Source organism: Mugil cephalus, chromosome 3, assembly GCF_022458985.1.
Source record: "Mugil cephalus isolate CIBA_MC_2020 chromosome 3, CIBA_Mcephalus_1.1, whole genome shotgun sequence".
NCBI classification, from domain to species: Eukaryota; Metazoa; Chordata; class Actinopteri; order Mugiliformes; family Mugilidae; genus Mugil; species Mugil cephalus.
The window spans coordinates 21,908,439-21,928,318 of record NC_061772.1 but is presented as its reverse complement, the minus strand read 5'-3'; the positions used below and the strand labels follow the sequence as shown (position 1 = coordinate 21,928,318).

General features: G+C 39.3%; 1 protein-coding gene across 2 annotated transcripts in view; it reads right to left on the bottom strand.

Moving 5' to 3' along the window:
• Positions 1-16,707, bottom strand: part of glceb (glucuronic acid epimerase b) — a 49,947-nt gene extending 33,240 nt beyond the window's left edge. For both annotated transcript variants that reach the window (XM_047581206.1, XM_047581207.1), the window contains exon 1: positions 16,487-16,707. The gene's annotated coding sequence lies outside the window, so the exon portion shown is untranslated. The remainder of the gene's footprint in view (positions 1-16,486) is intronic.
• Between the last annotated feature and the right edge of the window lie 3,173 nt (positions 16,708-19,880).

Genomic DNA, 19,880 nt, shown 5'->3' with positions numbered 1-19,880 from the left:
TTTATTGTCAGCTAATAAGATAATCTGCATTAATAATATGTGTTTGGAGCTTCAAATTAAAACCAATACAGAGCATAGCAGACTTTCTCAGTTCATTTGATGCTTGTGGCAGTACACTTTGGGAAAATCAGCATCTACGTAAAATATGACATTAACATTCAAGTAAAATGATCTGCGACGCTACATCACACAGCTAAGGTGACATATTAAGTTAGCGAAGTGACAACTACGTTGATAATGAGATAAGGATGCATCTGGATCTGTCAGACAGAGCTCCACTGGTGACTGATTTCCACTCACCAACTTCCCGTTAAGGGCTGTATATAGATAGAACTGTTAAAATATTATTTAAATGACTTTGAAAAACCTGATGTGCTGCAGTTTGATTCACAAGCGCCACTGGCTTAGTATAGACTACTCACTCCAGCAAAAAGCTAAATACCCTTTTAATTTATATTCAAAGAAGATTTCAATATCTGAGGATGTTGGGGATCATATGTGCAATCACGTGAAAGCCAGGCAGCCCTCTAACTCCTCTTCAAGGTGGTTTAGCACGGGGCTCTCCAAGCTTAGCACTGCGCTGACATCACTTTCACAGTCTTTACATATTGTCCCATTCAATTGACCTTTCTTAAGCAAGGGGTTGACATCGTGCATATGAATCACGAGCATCAATTTTATGGCTCTCTCCTGTGAATACATTTTGACCATTAGGCCGAGGATATTACTTTCGCGATGGTTTGACTGAGAATGATATTAGGCAATTAATTATTCCAGTTGCTCGTCGTTTGCTGCCATCTTGACACATGCGCCCATCCATCAAGACTTGTAGTCGGGGTAACAAGAGAGAAGGAGACCCATCTGTTGGACATTCATAATACACTCATTTTCTCTGGGGAGTCAATGGCTGGCCAAACATTGAATGATCGCACCACTGATGCCACCATGGTGCCAACAATCACTGACCATCTGATGCCCGGAGCTACATCCAAGAATTCTGAGTCTGTAAAGTGAAGAGCCCAGTTAATTGAGGTTTCTGTATGCAGAATCAAAGTGAACTGATGGTCACTTCTTATTCACTGTTCATAAACCAAAAGTACCATAACATACATTTAAATTACAGCCAGGGTAGTTGCTAGTTGAAAAAGCTTGACCTTAATCCAAGTGCTGTCTGAACAAATAGAGTATTATCAGAAAGAACAGTTGGAAATACCAAACCCAACAGGTTTTACACTGCACCAGCTTTATTTAGAGGTTTTCAGGCTAATTTACACTTAATAAAACATGCACTCTTTTGCCAAATCTTCATAATAATCAATATAAAACAATAAAACTGAAATGAGCTGGGCTGCATTCTCACGGTCTGCGTATAATGTGTAAAATGCATCTACGGCCCCATTTATAACCATTATTAACATGTATCCTGAGCAATCTGAATGCTTGTGACCAATTTAAAGTACATGTGAACACACCTAAGAACTCAGCCCACATGTGGGGGTGGTCCGGGCCACTTGTGACCACATTCCTTCAGTGGTGTGGACACACAATGCATCCTGGTCAAGCTGACAGACCGCCTACTCAACTGATGCTGTTCATCATTTCCAAACCAAGGGAGAAACTACGATCGGCTCCCGAGTATTGATTCAAGTCGCGTGTAGAGATGCATTTTATCTATCTGGCGTCAACTCACTTACTTAAAGCTGTTCACTTGTGATTTGATCAGAACGTTACCATGAGATCTGAATGGGGCTTATGTTAATATTGGTCTAGACTAGTGTCTTTACTTCAATGAAAACATTTTTTTGTTGGCAATTTTTTAATGAATGACCACACATTGCACACAAAGCTCTAAAGATCCAGGGGCCCAAAGCTAGTCACAAACACTAGGCATAATCTCCCACAGCACCAGTCCCATGCCAACGTCTCCCAGCTCTCAAAACATTAGGGTAATTTTCACACTGGATTTAGGAAACAAAGGGGGGGGCTTCTGTGAGCCTGCGTCACATGCTAGGAGATGCGTTGTGGCTGTCGCAAGTGTTCAGGAATATAGATAGTAAATTCTGGTGTTATTTAGCGGTGCTTTGCATACATTTATGGGTTCTGTCACTCTGTTTTGTGCCTGGGAAAAAATGTGGGCGTGTTGTACCAACTTAAACCCAGACTGGGTGCAGCTGTTCACCCTTTGTTTGGGCCTTTCTTTCACATGCACCGACCATTTTCGGTTTTTTGAAACCCCTTCTAAAACTACTTGCACATTTTTCCCCTTGCAGCGTACCAGTTGGCTGCACTTTTAATTTAAATAAAAATACACTCGGAGAATTTCTGCATTTCACCAATGCCAATGCATGACAGTAATAGTATCAGTGTTTGAGTAACAGAGGTTGATGGAACAAACGGGCTCTGGAGAGGCAGGTGGACTCAATGTGCAAAAAAAAAACAGCACAAAACTGAGAAACTTAAAAACTGAAGCCTGTCTGAAAGGATAAGTCTTGGAGGGGGAGGCAGCAAAACTTGCAAGAGGAATCCAAGATGAAAGTAAATAAGAGTTTGAGAGTTTTTGGAAGCTGAGCAAATACCCATGGTGCCTGTCAAGACTTTATGGTGCTCTCTGTAGTGAACTCTGCTTTCATGCTTCCAAGGAAAAGCTGGCGACGAGAAGACTACACTTTCAGATTCCAGCAAAAAGTCACAGAACGAGAAAAGAAATGCACACAAACACCACTTAGCAGCGATAATAAGCCAGCTACAGCAAAAAGATCATTCATTAGCTGTTCCGATTTATCCCGAGATCTTAAAAATGCCATGTAAAAATATTCTATTCCACAAGTAAGTTTTTTAGTCTATGAGAGGTGACATCTAAACATTTTTTGTTCTTGTCAATCAGCGATCCAAGTCAAGGAGACATTTAAATGACAGTAACAAAGAACAGAGAAATGCAGCAAATGTAAATATGTGATGTTTATGCATTATTATAGTTGGCAATTCACTTTCTTTTACGATCGAATAATCAACCAACTAATTGAGCAACAAAAATGTTCCCACTTCAAAATGAAAAAAATAAAAAATAAAAAATGAATGAAGAGACCTAGCACAAAGAAATACTGTCTTTGAAAAGACAAAGCATGGATACTCTTGCATACCAGTATTGAAAGATAAATGGCACAAGAACATATTCTTCTGGCCTCGTATCTGACGAACAGCTCTGAACTTGTTAGCAGCACAGATACCTCAGTGTGAGCTCTGAAAAAAGAAGAGGGCTGTGCCCCAGCTGCCTTTCACACGAAGACAAGACTTGCATCTTCAGAACCTTGTTAGTTCTCTGAAAAGGCCACCGACTACTTTGGAATATTAAGCAGCGCATGCTGTTGGAAATCAAAAGGATTTTGGAAGGGAGTGGGAAGCTTCAAAACGGCTTTGATGGTATATATCTCTCAATCTCCAGCAGATATGACGGAATGAAAAGATAAAGACTTAAAGAAGCGGTGGGGGGAGGAGGGGGAGGAGGTTATTCTTCTCCTCTCAGGGTTCTGCATATGCATATGTCATTATTCTGCAATCAGAGTAGCCCTCTTAAAATGTCATGACTTCTGACTGAAAAGATGGCGACACAGTAAGAGAGACAGAAATAGAAACACAAAGGGGGAACTGGGACACCAAAAATATTTTAAGGTCATTTATCTCACCAGGCACGTTCAAGAACAGCAAACTCTGTTGTCTCTCCTCCAGTGAAGTACAAAAATGGAGAGCACATTTAGATCATTAATAAGTCAGCTTCTTCTCTGCGCTGCTCTCAGCTTTAATGTCTGTCACCCCTACCTCTTTTTCTCAGCATTAAAAAATGAAACGGACGGAGATGAAGAGAACCAAAGCTTGTAATGCAACTGTAATGTCACTGGGAAATCTCGGCTTCTGATTCCAATCATTCCTGTCTTGGGAGGGGGAACCATAATAAGCAGCTGGGGATGGAAAGATACGGTCTGGAGATGAAGAATAGGGGAGCGAGGCAGGAGAGACAGAGGCTGGAAATACTTGGCTACGATTTATTCTCCGGAGGAACCTTAGGTCAGACGAGGTACTTCACGAAATCAATGTTTTTTTTTTTTTTTTTTGGTTTGACACATGTGGAGTGGTCAAGACCTAAACAGTCACACTGGTGGTGGTAATCTGGATATAGTGAAATTTAATATGTAAAGCACCTTGCCTCACAGAGCTTAAGAATTCAGCAGAAATGTCAAGAGCGTATAGGCCATCCAGCAACAAGGTTGAACACGCCTGGCAGTGGAGGGAAGAGCTGTTCAGAGGGAACGGTAAAACCCCCGAGGTGATTTAAAAAAAAAAAGTCTCTTTCCACCTGACCTTGTCTTGCTATATTCTGCAGGTTTACCTTTAACTGCCCTTTCAAAGCAAATTATTACTCCCGTCAGGGCTGCAGTGTCCTGCCAATCTTCTGCTTTCTCTCTTGAATGTAATTGCTCTTGGATAAGTCTGTTCAGGCCCTCTCTGCCCCTTTTAGGTCATTTCCGTCTCTTTCAGCATTGTCCTTACATGGGATGCGTATCTGTGGAATAGCATGCTAAGAGCTCTATGGTTATTATGTTTCAGCTGCCTTGTAATTGAGGGGATTTTTATATAATCTTATAGCTGCAGAGTTAGCAAAAATAGACTGTACCTGTTATTTGGAACTGTTCGGTAAGTCTATCATCTTCAGTTTGTAACCCACAGCGTCCATGTGGCTTGGCTTTAACACTTTTGCCACGGTCCAAATGTCTACTGGAAGTATTTCAGAAGCAGAAGTCCTTCTTTCATTGTGTAGATTAGTTAAATTCCATGTAATTAAAGACATCACTTGTACTATAACGCTTTCATATGAAGTTAACCGTAAATAGAGTATATTTTCCCCAGTTGTGCCACACCGGTGAGGTTCTCTGACAACGCCAGAACAGCCATCTATACACACACAAATGTGGCTATTTATAGCACCTGTGTCTGGGGAAAGTACACCGCTTCCATTGTTATCAACTAAAAATCTCACACAGCAATGTGTTGTATTTTAAGCATGCAAAATTAGCATTCATGCAACAGGGGAAAAACAAACAAACACCGACCTCTAATGGCTCAAAACTGTGTCATTAGAGGTCAGTGTTAATCTCAAGGACAAAATACACAGATAACAACTGCATTTCCTAGCTCAGAAACCTGGCTCTGTAGTAGATAATGATGCGGAACCAAGAAATATTCCCAAATCCATTAAACTCATTTTCGTGAAAGTTTTACATTTGCAAATTGCAGTTGTGTTCCATTTCTCTTTTCAGATCTGCAAACATCCATGTGTATAGCATCCCTTCATTACAACATCTGAAACAAACAAGGCTCTTCAGTGGGTTGTGGTATCTGAGTATCTTTAACTTCTAATGAATAAAGTTGGTTGGAGACGTGACGTTGAATCGGCCATGGTCCCTCTAATGGATCAGAGCTAACAGGGCTGTCGGAGCTGAGCTGAATTGCAAATGTACTAATAAGGCACTGGTATGGATGCACAGTAGATGTAGCAAGCAATGAAGCAGAGGAAAGGAGACATTCTGTACTCTGGTGTTACGGCAAAGCTTATTTATTCAGCTGCACTTCTTCATAAATGAGGAGCGTTGAGAGACAGCACAGTCACTCATCTTTCTCTAGTCTGTAGGTGCATTAATAATGAGAAGTCAAACATTGAAAGAAAAAACTGAATCCGTAAACCTTTAGCTGGACGCTAAAGAACTAAATCAGAAAAGAAAGCAGAACCTTTGTACTTGTCTTCTGAAGCCAATCGCTTTGTGCTTGCCTGGTTGAATAAAGCCCACTTAAAAAAAAACATCAAGAACAAAGGCACTTTTACATCTCAGTGTTCAACCATTACCCATATTTTCTATGAGGCAGGAACCAGCCAAGATTGACGGATTTCAACTGAGATTCTCCTGCAGTTCATGTAACCTGAATGTCTCTACAACGTGGGACCAAACTAGAGCACCAAGGAGGGACCTACTCACTGAGGGCAAAAAAAAGGCAAATTTCACATAGGGAGGCCAGTGCATTTAAACCTTCTTGCCGTGAGGCAACAGTGCTTACCACTGAGCAATTGTAGTGCTCAGTCGTGCTCTAAATGCCTTTTTAATTTTGTGATAATAATTATTGTAAAAGGTTGTCTGAAATTGAGCACTTATCTTCAATTTAAATCCCAGTTTGAACAGAAGCTCATTAGCAGAAAGGGTGATGAAATGAAATGTCATGTCAAATGTTGTATGCTTCTCATAAGTGTGGAACTTACTTGTGAATGTAACTGTTTTCTACTGAGCAATGGGCTAAAATTGCTCCAAGCTGCTGCAGATGACTGATCAGCAGTTGGCGGAAATGTTTGCCATTATTCCAAAACAAATTATGAATTGTCTTATATAAAGAAATGCACGAGTATGCTATTTTTGTTTCTTTTGTCTGATTGCATACTCTTCGTATAGTTTCAGGGCTTATGTGAGAATTCACTGCTGTTTTGAGTACTTTTTATACAGAATTATTGAAAATCTTAGGGGCGCAAGTACTTTTCACTGACGCATAAATGCATGTAATTATATGCACATCATATTGCAGAATAACTACTTTATCGTGTTTGTAATTAGGGACTCCGGTGAATTATAATGTTTCCAACAATTCTGTGCTCAATTAGTCTAAAATTTAAGCATTAACAGAATTTAGTTTTCTCTTCACGATCTCTTCACCGTTCAAACAATCAAAACCAGTCTTTGTGTTACTAGTAGACTTTTAAGCCTTATAAAAAAAACTTTTATTGACTTGCAACAGCGGGTACAGTTAATAACCCCAATGATGTCTTGTTAACATTTGGTTGTCTCATTAAGCAATCACACTGGCTGTCAGAGTGGGTAGCCTTATTGCAAGTCAATTGACAAACGGGGGCACTTTTCACCCCAAGTAAGTTAGTCTTCATCTCAAATACTCGGATGCTACCAAATGTTGACTTTAAACCTTAAAAGCATGAAAAATGGTGGGAAAAAGTGATGATGAAACAGGTGCAGCGGTTGCAGCTGAATACTGCCGGGACGTCTCTCGAGCTTAGAATGTCCAGCTAATCCAATAAAGACTTAACAGGTCTCTTGGGCCAAGGTCGCGCCGCCAACCCCAAAAGAAGGAAAACTTCATTTGCAAGCCTAATCAAGTGTGAATGTCACAAGGGCAAAGCGAAGAAGGGTCATGGAAGGCTAATTCTGTTCAGGGAAGATGAGACAGCTCTTGAGACTCCCCATTTCACAATCCCGCAGAGTGTTGAGAAGTAAAGATGACTATTAAAACAATTAACGAAGACATTCTTCATCCACGCTGGACGGTGAGAGTGGATGGCGCTTGTGAGACCGAATGCAGAATGGTAGCCCAGGGACGTTTCACGACAGAAGTTTAACGCACTGAGCACTCCAATTATCAAACTGAATGGAAAAGAAGTCCTTCATAACACAATATCAACTGTGACCTTATTCCTTTGGCCAACTACTAGACAAAGAAATAGGAAAAAAAAATCTGACGGCATTGTGTACACTTTTGACATCGGTTCGTATTTCTGCAGTTCATGTGATATTTCACCATTCTTCTTAAAACGAGTTTAAGTAATGAAGCACGGTCTTCAAATGAAGACGAGATGAAACCATTTGGTGTTTTTCCACTGACAAATGTATCAAAAATTGCTGCAGTTTTATTTTCTATACAAATAATTTATCACGTTTCAGCTCGTTAGGCTCAACTGTCTCAATATAAATCAAATACTAACACCAGTGCCAAAACTTCCTGCAGCTGCTTCTTGAGAGAAAGCCATTTGTTGCCAATATTCCAGAATGTTTTGGCGCAACTTGACTTTGGCTTGTGAATAATAAGCATTAGTATTTTGTAGGAAAAAAATTTGAATTTGTGGGTCGTGCTAACTTTGTGTGACTGCACCAGCTAATGGAAAAGTTGTCCCTGAAACACATTAATGTAAAACTGCAATTCCTCCTGAAATATGTTGTCAACTCACTTTTGACATTTGAGTAAATATCAATTCTCTGTTGTCATACTTTTTAAATCCAACCAGCTTTTGGGCCTGAGAGTAGTTTCAGAGTTGAAGCTTGTGTCATGTTTTGGATCCCCCTCACATGTGGACTAATCTCATTGCGGAGCTTTGCAAGATTTGCCGAGCGAAAGCAGTCTCACAAGACTGCAATGAGATTCCTAATAAGAGGATACAGGAAACGGCACATATTTTAAAAGATCTATCCGAGGATTTTAGGAAATCAATATCGAACTTTTCAATTCAGGATTGATTTGGATTGTAAATTTAACTTTTTGAATCAAGCTGTGGTTTATCACTATACATTTTACTACAGAGGTGTGCTCAAAAAAATTAAAAGCCAATACATAAACTCTACTGGCACAAATACCAACAATCACGAACAGCTTAGACAAAAAAAAGCCATTTGTGTGGTTGGTGCCAATTTGAGTTTTTTTGTTTTTTTTTAACCTCAATTCCATCACAGACTATGAGTGTTTGAGCAAGTGAATGACGCTTGCTTTCCTAGTGTGTAGAAAATGAAGTGAGAAGCATTCACTGAATAGCAACTTGTAAGTGGGACGCTTGAGAAGGACAGCAGTACATTACTGGCTGTGGTAAACCATGAATATAAAGGAGCTGGACAGTGTGTTCTGATGACAGATAGGACAGAAGGTGAAGGCACAAGTAGTCCACACATGATCACAAGCCAACCAACCACAGCATCTCGCACCCCGAAGAGTGTTACAACTCCCTGCAAAGCCTGTATGGACCTACCAGCTCTTAATCCTGGCTACATCTACTATACATGGTTAGGGTTAGGCGCATTTTTGCTCAAACAAAAGATCGGTGGATACTGAGGTGGGAGCATATCAGTTGTCCGCGTGCCCGAGGGCAAAGGGGGACGCTTTCTTTTGTTGGACGGAGTGGTCGGTATCTAGCTTTGAGGAGGGGTGTAGAAGGAAATGTCTGGGGGAGGGTCACGGCTCCAAAGTATGCAAAGATAAGCTGTCTGTGTGTTGCCTTTGAAGCAGGCAGAGATTGGCTGTACTAAGAGGGTCATAGGGTAAGAGCAACAGCAGTGTCCCACAGAGACTGGACTTGTATAAACTCCAAAGAATAGATTGTAGAAACTTGGAGACTCAGTTCTAACAAAAAAAAACAATTGAGTTGAGCCAATTTATGTGTTCAAATTTTGAAGGCAGAACTAACCAACTATCTTCTTATTACTAAGCTGTTGGCCAGATAGTATTTTAATACCTACCATCAACGTTGGATACTTGCATTTGAACGCTCTGCAAGGACAACAGCTAACAGCCAACGGACACATACGTTCTTCTTCACCCGCAAAACAACATTAATCATTCAAAAGGGAAACAGGAAGAGCTGCCATTAGCTGGGAGGCAAAGAATTTACAACCAATGTTGCTTGCATTCGTGCAGTGGTTCGCTAAGACGATGACCGACCGACTACTAGCATTCACCTATTATCAAACGCTGCAGGGTAGTCTGGCTTTTCATACACTCAAGATAAAAATCTGAGCATTGAAAAAAAAACATTTAAATAGCTTTATTCTGACAGAGAACTTGAGAACAAATAAAATGGCATATATCTTCTTTTCCTTTCCATTTCAGTTGCCTTTGTGGCGTAAAAAGAAGTTGTGACCTTTCTTTCAATCTTGTAAGATGTGGACATACAAAATGACAACAGTGGTTATTCTAAAAACCACACTGGAATCTAACTTCAGTAATATTCACAGCCAGTTTTTGTTTAGCTTCGTCTTCCTAAACTGATCGAGCTCATTTTTCCACATATTTAGAAATTTAAAAGATACCACCTGGCTTATAAGCTCCCCCCAGTCATTTAGGATGACTTTTAGCTCTAAATGTCAGTTTTAGCCATCTGGACAGCTATTCAAAATTTGAGAAACAGGAGACAGGTCATCAAGAGGATCATCAGCAGCCCAAGAATGGCCGGACTCCTGCTGGAAGAAAAACAAGCCCGTTTTATCAATACCCAACATCCACTCAGCAGGCTATTCAAGAAGTAAATTGTGGCAATAAAAGGGTCTTGAGGGACCAATATCCACAAGACAGCAGGTCTGACTGCTTCCATGATAGGTGGTTGGTGTATGGAACAGGAGAGTGGATAATTTAAGGAGGATTTTCTGGTCAACCTCAGCAAGAAAAGGAGGATAAACAGTACAGCTGCCATCTGTGAGCTTGATCACGGAGAAAGTACATTTGAGCGCCTTGTCTCTGCCACAAAGTGTGGTTAATGTGGATCATGTCTTATGAATATAAAATGTCCTGATGTAGTGTATAGCAGAACATGTGAAGTAATAAGACATATTCTGGGAATTGAATTAGGAATATCTGAAATATGTTAATACACAATTTCAGAGTAAAACTGCCATCCTGGCTAATTTTCCCCACAGCGATCCAATTCAACAGTATTAAAGAAATAGCTACTTTGATAAAAACATGTTGGTAAAATAGGTACTGGCTAAGAAAATCTCCTGTCCATGGTATGTTATTATTACTGCAACGTTTAAGTAACCTGTCAACACATAATTACTATAATTACCAAACTGGAACAAAGAAAAAGAAAACTTTCAATTAAAAGCATTTGGAAAGTATGAGGCAACATATATAAGTTTTTCTCAACCAGTTGTTTGTGTGTTTATGTTTTACAACAGAAGGCTGAGGCCAACGCAGAGCAATAATGCAAGATATGTAAATATCTTCATCTTTATAATTTGGCTGTATTATCTTTGTGGGGTTTTGTACAGTTGGTGGAAAACAGATGGGAAAGATTCAAAAGTGAGAAAAGACTCAGCCTGACAGACCTTTGCTTTAAAGCTTAATTAAGAGGATAAAATTGCTTTACAAAGAGGTTCTGTTGAAACACAGATGAAAATAAATGCCGCATTGGCCTAATGTGTTTAGATAACAAAAAATATAATATTTATAATTAGTTACTAATGAAAGAAAAGAAATGTTAAGGATGGCGGCACAAGTACAAACGGTCAGAATGGTATGGTATATATATGGCAGTGTTTATAGTGTGTTATCACACCTATGTCTTCTTTTTGTTCCAAATTAAACAAACTAACTTTAAACTAAATGCTGCTGCACTAAAAGCTGAAAGCACCTTAAAACAATAAGGAGGGAAAAAAGCAGCTATGTCAGTTGACATCTTATCACACAGACTGTTGCTAGAGTCAAGCCAGAAAACATAAGACTTGCCATATTGCAGGGGTGGACTCTTGTAGGAGCTGAACAGATAATCTGAAATCAATTCCCGGTCAGGCAGCACAGGTTTTAAACCGAGTACCACACAGTGACACACTGCACCCACTGATTCACACAGAGGCAGGCGTGTTAAGGCTTGGCAAAATCCTCTGGTATAACCAGATGATAATAAGGAGTAGCATTTATTCATTTGCTCAAAGACAATGGACCGGGCATGCTACAAGTTGTCTCTCTGGAGACACTGAAAAGAGGCAGAAATGAGTAGTTCGGCTTCACTATAAAAAAAACTGGGGCCATTTGACAGCTTTTACCGCTGTGTTGCTCAGTGTTTTAAACCCCCGCATTTGAAACAAGAAGAGGAAACTTCAGCTGAAAGGACACTCGACTGTTTCATGCAGTGTGGTGAAATGTGCTGATTAAGGGCACTCATCAGAGAAGAGACTGAAATGGCTTTGGAAGGACATACATCCACAATAAATCAGAGCGCAAACCACATAAAATTGCGATGTGCCAAATTTAGCAGACAGCACTAGAAAGGGTGCAATGTTTAACATTTGCTGGAGATGACGAACTTTAGCATGGAGAAGGTGCTGCAAAAACAACACATTAAAAAAAAGCAGGTCAAGTGGTAGTTCTGTGTGCACACAGGACACTTTCGTACACAGCTCTGAGCTGTAGGTCACCAAAACAACACCGTAGTTTCATGTGCAAAATGTGAGGACGGAAAAAAAACCCAGAATTAAAATATAAAATCATACCCAAGCTGGCCAGACAGCTGGAGTGATTAAAATAGTGAGGTGGACGTGTGACAAGCACAGCTGAAAAGCTTTTTGTCTAGACGTGGCTTAAGAACAGCACTGTGGCGTATTTATTATCTGAGATTTATTATGCAGATTTGTTGAAAATTGTCTGCCACTGAAAGACTCCAAGAACAGTGAACAAAACACCAACATGCTCACAGATCAGTGGACAACATTTAGGATATGTGTATGATATTTTCTTGAACTAATATTAATATATTTGTGGACTGATAACAAAGCATGTGTGATTTAATGCATTAAAAACATGAAACGGAGCTAGTAGTGTGAACGTGGATAAAAACATCATGCTGCAAGGGGTTTTCTGTTGGAGGAGTAACTTTTGAAATAGTATCTTTTGCACCAGAGCAGGAAATACCCATTATACATTGAACAGGGGCGGGTGTTGATCAATACCAGTGACTAAAGGATTATTTTCCTAGGTGCTGAGATTTTATGGATTTCAGGGATGTTTGTATGGGTTTAAATTGGATGCTGGTATTTCAAGTTTCACTCCAACCCGTCTCTCTTCCTACAAAGTATTGTATCTATTCCAACGTGTTCATATAGAAATGGTATTCTATCCATAAGAATTTCTTTTAAGTCTGATCTAATTTAGCACACTGCCAATTTCTACTGCTGTTCCTGCAATCTGCTCAAAAATAGTACAAATCTGTGCAGGAAAGTTTTGTTTCTAAAGCGTTGCCACATTTCTCGACACCCTCGCTGGCTGTGAATCCACAAACAATATACCTCCATATATGTGTGTATACAAATATATATATATATATATATATTATATATATATATATATATATATATAAATATAAATCTAGAGCTGTAATGCAGCTCTGATATCTGTTGAAACATCTGACTGAAGATTTTGTCTAAGTAGGAGACAAACAAAGCAAAGGCAAGTGTATTTATGCAAAACATTATTATTGCACACACTGTAATTTGGCTCTCATGTCAAATCTGAATAAGACAACTTAATCCAAAAAGAAACGATTCACTAAGATTGTGTACACAGTTCTGATTAAGATGATTCACCAATGAATTTATTTAATCACCATGTTTGTGTCTAGATTGGTATGTGGCCACTTGAAGTAAACATCTTTATAAAAACACTAAATACAAAGGGGCAACACTGCACATGAATATCATTTCATCGTTGTACAATGAGAACTGCCGCTCTTCACTTCTGCCTCAAAAGTGTGAGCCTCTTCCACCTCACTTTCCACAAAGACTGAAGCTGCTTCGTGTCCGCTTCACTCTACTGCCTTTCTGGTTCACGTAGAAATCCAGAGCACCAAATGAAACCAGACAGTGCCCAACAGCAAGTTTCAGAAATGGTGCTCAGGCATCCTGCCAGGGATCAATGTCGGTTGCCAAAGTTGACAGAATGGCTGCCATCATGTCACAGATTACAACTGGAGCGATAAAGTTTGTGTATAATTGCTCCCAATATTTCTGTTTAAACTTCAACCAAATAAAATTCTACATTTTCAGAAGTTTCCGCCACACCTCAGAGTCTGTCAATGCGTCTGTCAATGGTCTTTTTGACTGAAATCCATAAACCAAGCTAAGCAGGTGAATGAGTAGGATGAGTAAATTCACGCTTCTATGCTATTTTTATTCTTAATGTGGTACCTGAAGAAAGGCTGAAGTTCTTTCACCCCAGAATTTAATAAAGTCTTTTGAAAGTTTTTACAAATACTGTATAAAATGTTTACATTCTTAAACACAGCATTTACTGTCCACAAAGCATTTAAGGCATAGTAAATCAAATTGACAACATCATTTGTAGAAGAAGTATAAATGCAAAGTAGGAGAATCAAAGATTTCCTCACACAGAGAAGTGACCATGCTGAAATAAACCAAGTGACAAAGCAGTAATTCAGCCTCACATGTAAAAAGCCTGTGCTACAAATACGACTTTTTCCAAAGTGGGGGCAACTTTACTGATCATAATCGAATTATTAATGCTCATATCTACAACATGATTAAGAGAAAACATAAGAGAAGGACAAAGATGTTCGAAGTGATTCCAGTAAAATGTAATGCATCCATTGAAAAATTAAAAATCATGTTACACAACTGTTCTTTCATTTACTGTATTTCCAAGAAAAAATAATAATTCAGCTTGCCTTTACCACGAGAAACACTCATGGGTCTAAACAAAGGCAATGTGGATCTTCTTAATGTGTTCAAGCCCTCTAATTTAAATAAGGGTGAAGGCCATAGCCTGATTTACATTTAGATAAGTAGACTTTTAGAGAAAACCCTTACACAAGAGAATTGAACAGCTAAGTATGATTGCCTACAAGATCAATAAGACGAGATCTAGAGCCATGAATCTGATATACCAGCCAATATTAGCTTATTCTAGATAAAACCAAAGCTGTAAACCAGTAAAACCAAATGCGTTCTCATAAAACCTAATAAAAGCCCTGCATTAAGTTGGGAAGAAAGGTGGAGATTCAATTGTGCGATTTGGAGGATGTAGTTTGTGGTTCCATTAAAGTATATTGAATTAAACACTTACATATTTCTGCTGTTTAGCCAAACTCACCGACAACGATCTTCAAAATAGAAACATGTGCCGATAAAGTCCAGTACAGTTCAATAGTACAACAAACCACAACCTCCAAAATGAAAACGCAGCTGAATCAACAGCTCTCTCGATTATTTTAAACAAATTAGATGTTCCTATAGACATTAAGCATTTTAAAGTATCCCTTACATTTGGTTATTATACCATCCATAAGCACACGAACTATCATCAGCATGAATATAGATATGTACGGTCTGCTTAGGTGAACATTTAGGAGGATACAGGGGGAAAAACAAAAACCAGCACCGTCAAAGTATCCTATACCAACTAGAAAAATACCCACAGCAATGCAAACTATTAACAACTGTGTAGTTATCAAAACAGACATAGACTGAGCCGTGAAGATAACCTGCGTTCCACTAATAAGTCAAGTGTCACTGCACCTCTCATTGCGCTGCATTCCCAAACACACAATTGCACACAAGTGGTCCTTCACCTTCAGTCAATAATAACGGGGCAGCTGCAGAAATGTCGGAGGGTGCGGCGCAAATTAAAAACAGACACTATTCTTTATACACACGAAGAGAATCAGCGAGGAAAGTAGAGGGTTATAACTCATCGGAAAGCAATTTTATAACCAGTGTACTCTTGCTGCAAGACGCCAAAAAAAACGAACTCCAAAAAGAAAAGAAAAAAGGAACTCTTGAAAGCACAATACCGCTTACTGTCTTATAATCTTCTCTGTGCCAGGAAATTGATATGTAGCACTGCAAGGGGGGTAAACTCCCATCTTTCCATCTTTTAACCATTGGTTAAGGCTACTTACAGATAGCCTCCACCTATATAAGATCAGATATGTCTTAAGGGACAGACTTGAGGAATATTATTAGATCTTAATGAGCAATGATCACCGTTTTAAAGGGAAGGTAGCGTATTTGTCCCTCATACAGCCTTAACATGTATTAGTACTGGGCAGCATACCTCAGGGCTGAGCAGGTGGGTTCACTTGCTTGTTTTATTGTTATGATATTATGATTATTATTAAAGTTATGTGCAAGTCTACCAGGTTATTGCTCTTTTGCACTTTAATTGTCTTGTAATGTTTGTTTTTATAGTTATTTTGTTATATATATATGTATATTCACACACACACGGGAAAACTATAGGAGGACTATAGTGTTATTTTGCACAATTTGTTATATCTGTGCTGAACCTGTTTTTTACTTCCCAATCAAAATTCTTTGAAACTATAACGCTCCGAAAAAAAAAAAACGGCTGCAAACGTGCACAGACGTTAGCTAGCCCGTAGCACAAGTTAAGTTTGTCAGTTTCATTCACAAAAAACAAACAAAAAATAAAAGCCTGTCATGGCTTCCTCGAGCAGCCACCTCGCCTCCATAGCAGGACAGTGCTGTAAAAACTGATATTACTGTGCGGAGCTGGCAGGGGAACCTAGCCAGCTAGCTAGAGAGCCAGCCAAGCTGCTTTATACAAAGCAGATGTATCGTTAGCACACAAGCTAACTAACTGGGATATCCATGCACAGACAGGGCTCGACAGAGGAGCTTTGAAGTTCCTGCGTTTACCCCCCTCCGGTTCCGACAACTCGAGCCGAGGAACTGGACGTTTAGTTTGACAATAAAGTGTTTGGACGAGTGTAACTCAACATGTGAAACGAGCATTAGCGCAGCCCAGGCGGGATTTAAATGTTGCTCCACTGATGCGAAACTCAACTGTGGAAATATCCGTTAGCACTGGAGTGTCTGTCTGGACACAAGCAGCCAAGAGACCACAGGACGTGGAGAAAGAGCAGCCTTACCTGCCGCCGGGGTTAAAGGTCTCCGGCAAAAGTCGGAGTTTTTTTGTTCGGACACGCCTGCAGGTGTTGTTTTCGTTGTTAGTCGACGAGTTTGAAGGAGTCTCGTTGTAGCTCGGTCTGAATCACGGTCGACCAAAGGCACTGGCTGAGTGTGCTCCCTCCACAGCCACAACAGCGACTGAACGTGAACACTGCTCAGCGTCCGCTTCTCCTCACTAGGAAGACTCTACAGTATCGCGACAAAGAACGAGAGTTAGGGAGAATCCGTCAACCAATCAAAATACTCAAGAGACTTTATTACTCCTTAACCCTTTATAGGGCGCTCATTGGAATCTGAGGACTTTCTACATTTAAACCCTAGAGTGTTATCATAAGACGTCAGGAGACTGTTTTATTTTTGTGATTTATTTATTTATTTTTTCATTTTTTTTTAATTTTGCATGGAAAAAATGAAGATGAATGCATGTTAACATGATTTTTGACATGATGTTTAGCTTTCTATTTTGTCCTATTTCAGTGTTTTCTTGAGTGTGGCAGTAATCAGGCCTGGTTATGACGAGAGAAATTTAACTCAGGTGTCATAAACCAACAGTTAAGTTATGCTTTAGAAGGAGGGGCAAACACTTTTTCCCCCACAAAGGGCGATATAGGTTTGGATTTTATTTACCCTTAATAATAAAAACCTTCATTTAAAAACTGCTTTTTGTGTTTGCTTGTGTTATCTTTGTCTTATAATTAGTTTGATGATCTGAACATGCAAAAAAAAAATAAAAAAATAAAAAATTTCACACGACTGTATATGAGATTGATGTAGTTACAGTCTTGCAGCTAAATATTTTATTATTTCAGAGCGTGTGTGTGACCATCACCAGCCCTCCCTGGAAGATAGTTTGTTGATCTTTATTGAGTGGGATGACCTTATGTGGCAGAGAGGACAGTGCTACACCTCAGTGAATATAGGGGGGAATAAAGAACAGAGAAGATGTGGAAGGATGGACGGGGAAGGAAAGCAGGTAGTGCGGGTAGGAACTGGCAGTGAAAGATTTTGTGCTTTTTCCTCTCAGTTAAATCAGCAATTAACGCATATGTATTTCGACCATTTGAACATAGGTGCTGATTCAGGCACTTGTCAACATAAATACGTATGTTCATACACACGTTCATGCAGAGGTGGACCTAGCAAACAATATTTTACAAGGATTTGACCTGAGAATGTTTCCTTGCTCTTCTTTGATTGTCTGAATGAAAACCACATGCTTCTAAACCCTAAAATATGTGCTGCAGTTATAAGCCATAAAGGGTTAAAAATGAAATTGGTACACAGCATCATCATCACAGTAAAAACAACAAGCGGTCCATTGAGCATAACATACATAAGATAAAGATAAAACAGATAAATAAGCAGAAATAGATAAGCATATCTATACAGTATTAGGGATAAAAAATAATTGCCCATCTGGGATAAAAAAAAACTACACATAATTAAAAAACCTTATGGCTGCAGGCCTCCTGTACCTTTCTGTCTTTCACTTTGGAGGGATGAGCCTCTTATTGTGCGAACACTTCCCAAAAACCTCTAAGGCACGGCACAACTTTCATTACTTGCGATGGCCTTCATTTTCCTTAGCATCCTTACTCCTGCCAACTGGTCCTCATTCAGTCTGTTCCTGTTGGTCACCAGAGCACCCTCCCTCCAACACACCACACCGCAAACACACAGCACTGGCCACAACAGAGTTAAAAGAACGAGCACAGTAGTGCTTTACAAATGTTAAAAGACCGTAGCTGTCCTAAAAAGTACAATCTGCTCTGTCCCTTTTTGTTTTTGTGAACTGAACCGCACATGCTGAGCACTGGCAGTTAAGAAACAAATTAGCCGGCTGTGTAAAATAAAATAAAATAAAAGTGACAAAGTCTCAAATCCTGTTGATAAAATATATATAAATATATATACAAGTAGAAAAAAAATCCAAAATGGTATGAAAACACCATGGTTGATATTTTTTAAATTCTCCAGCCTTATGTTTACATTCAGGAAGAAAAGGAGCATTCTACATAGAAAAGGTACTTTAGAAAATGTGACCAGCTGAAATAAAATGAGATGAGGTAATTCATTAATACACAGGATAAGATGTTGCAATCCCTTGTGCCATGATCTGAGGCAAAACTCTTTCAGAAGCCCAGTCCAACTGAGAAACCGACCAGCAGGCCAGCAGTCAGCTACCAACTAGAAACCAACCAGCAAGCTACATCAGCTAACTAGCCTAGCCAACAACAGCAGGTAAGAAGTGATGGGACATGCAAATACACTTCAACCAACACCTCTCCCCTTTGCCAAGATCGAAAGTAAAACATTAAAAAACACCAGCTAACCAGCCTCGCCAACAGTACCGGGTAAGAAGTAAAAGAGATACAAGTATAGAATCACATACCACAAGAAGAAATGTGTAAAGTATATTTATTAAAAAATATAATCAAGAGAATAAATTTACAAAAAACTACTTATCAAAACAGATGCTTCCAGTAAGAGGACAGTTTCAGTAATTCCCATTAGTACGCGTAGTTGAACGTAGTTTTCTGAGCAAAATGTTTAAAAAATAATGAAAATCCAAGTGAGAAAGTATTTTATATATGTGAGAATTGAGTTGTGAGTTAATATTCATGAAAGCCATAAAACAAAATAATGCCTACAGTTGAAAAGTTGAGACTTATCATGTAAAGTTTGAAATTCCTCCGTGGTAAGGAAATGTTTTCCTTTGTCAGGAGGAAACAACTGTGGCATTTGATCAGTGCAGCAGCCATCTCATCAAACTTACCATTAAAAGTAGTGGCAGTTTGTGTGTAGACTGATCTTGGCTTCCAGCTCTCCTGCCCCCCAGATGATGCATGATTCGATTCCATCTGGTGTTTTTCATGCCACTCCCTCGTTATCCTTAATTAGGTGAGTTTCTGTGTCTAGTGTTTTGTCTTTGTCTTTGCACAGACTATTATTCTTGCCCTTGTGCTGCCTTTGTTCAGCTCTTCTGTCTTTATTTTAGCTGGATATCTTTGTTTATGTTCCTGGCACTGTGTGTGAGAACACTGGAAAGTGGAATTGATCATACTTTGCTTATAACATTGATTGTACTTCCTACTGAAAGAACTTGTTATTGTCTACACCTTTAATTGTTCTTTTCTACAATATATAAATATATATATACAAAACTAAACATATCTATCAAACTTATAACACAGACTTGACTTTGTTGACTACTAGTTTTTTTTTTTCCTTTGGACTGGAATGAGGAGATACTCCTGAAGTGTTCAAAGTACAATCTCAAGCTTTCCTTTGAGCCTTAACCCTTTAAGACCTAAACATCCGCCTGCGCATAAAAGGAAAAGCTGGCAGTGTTTC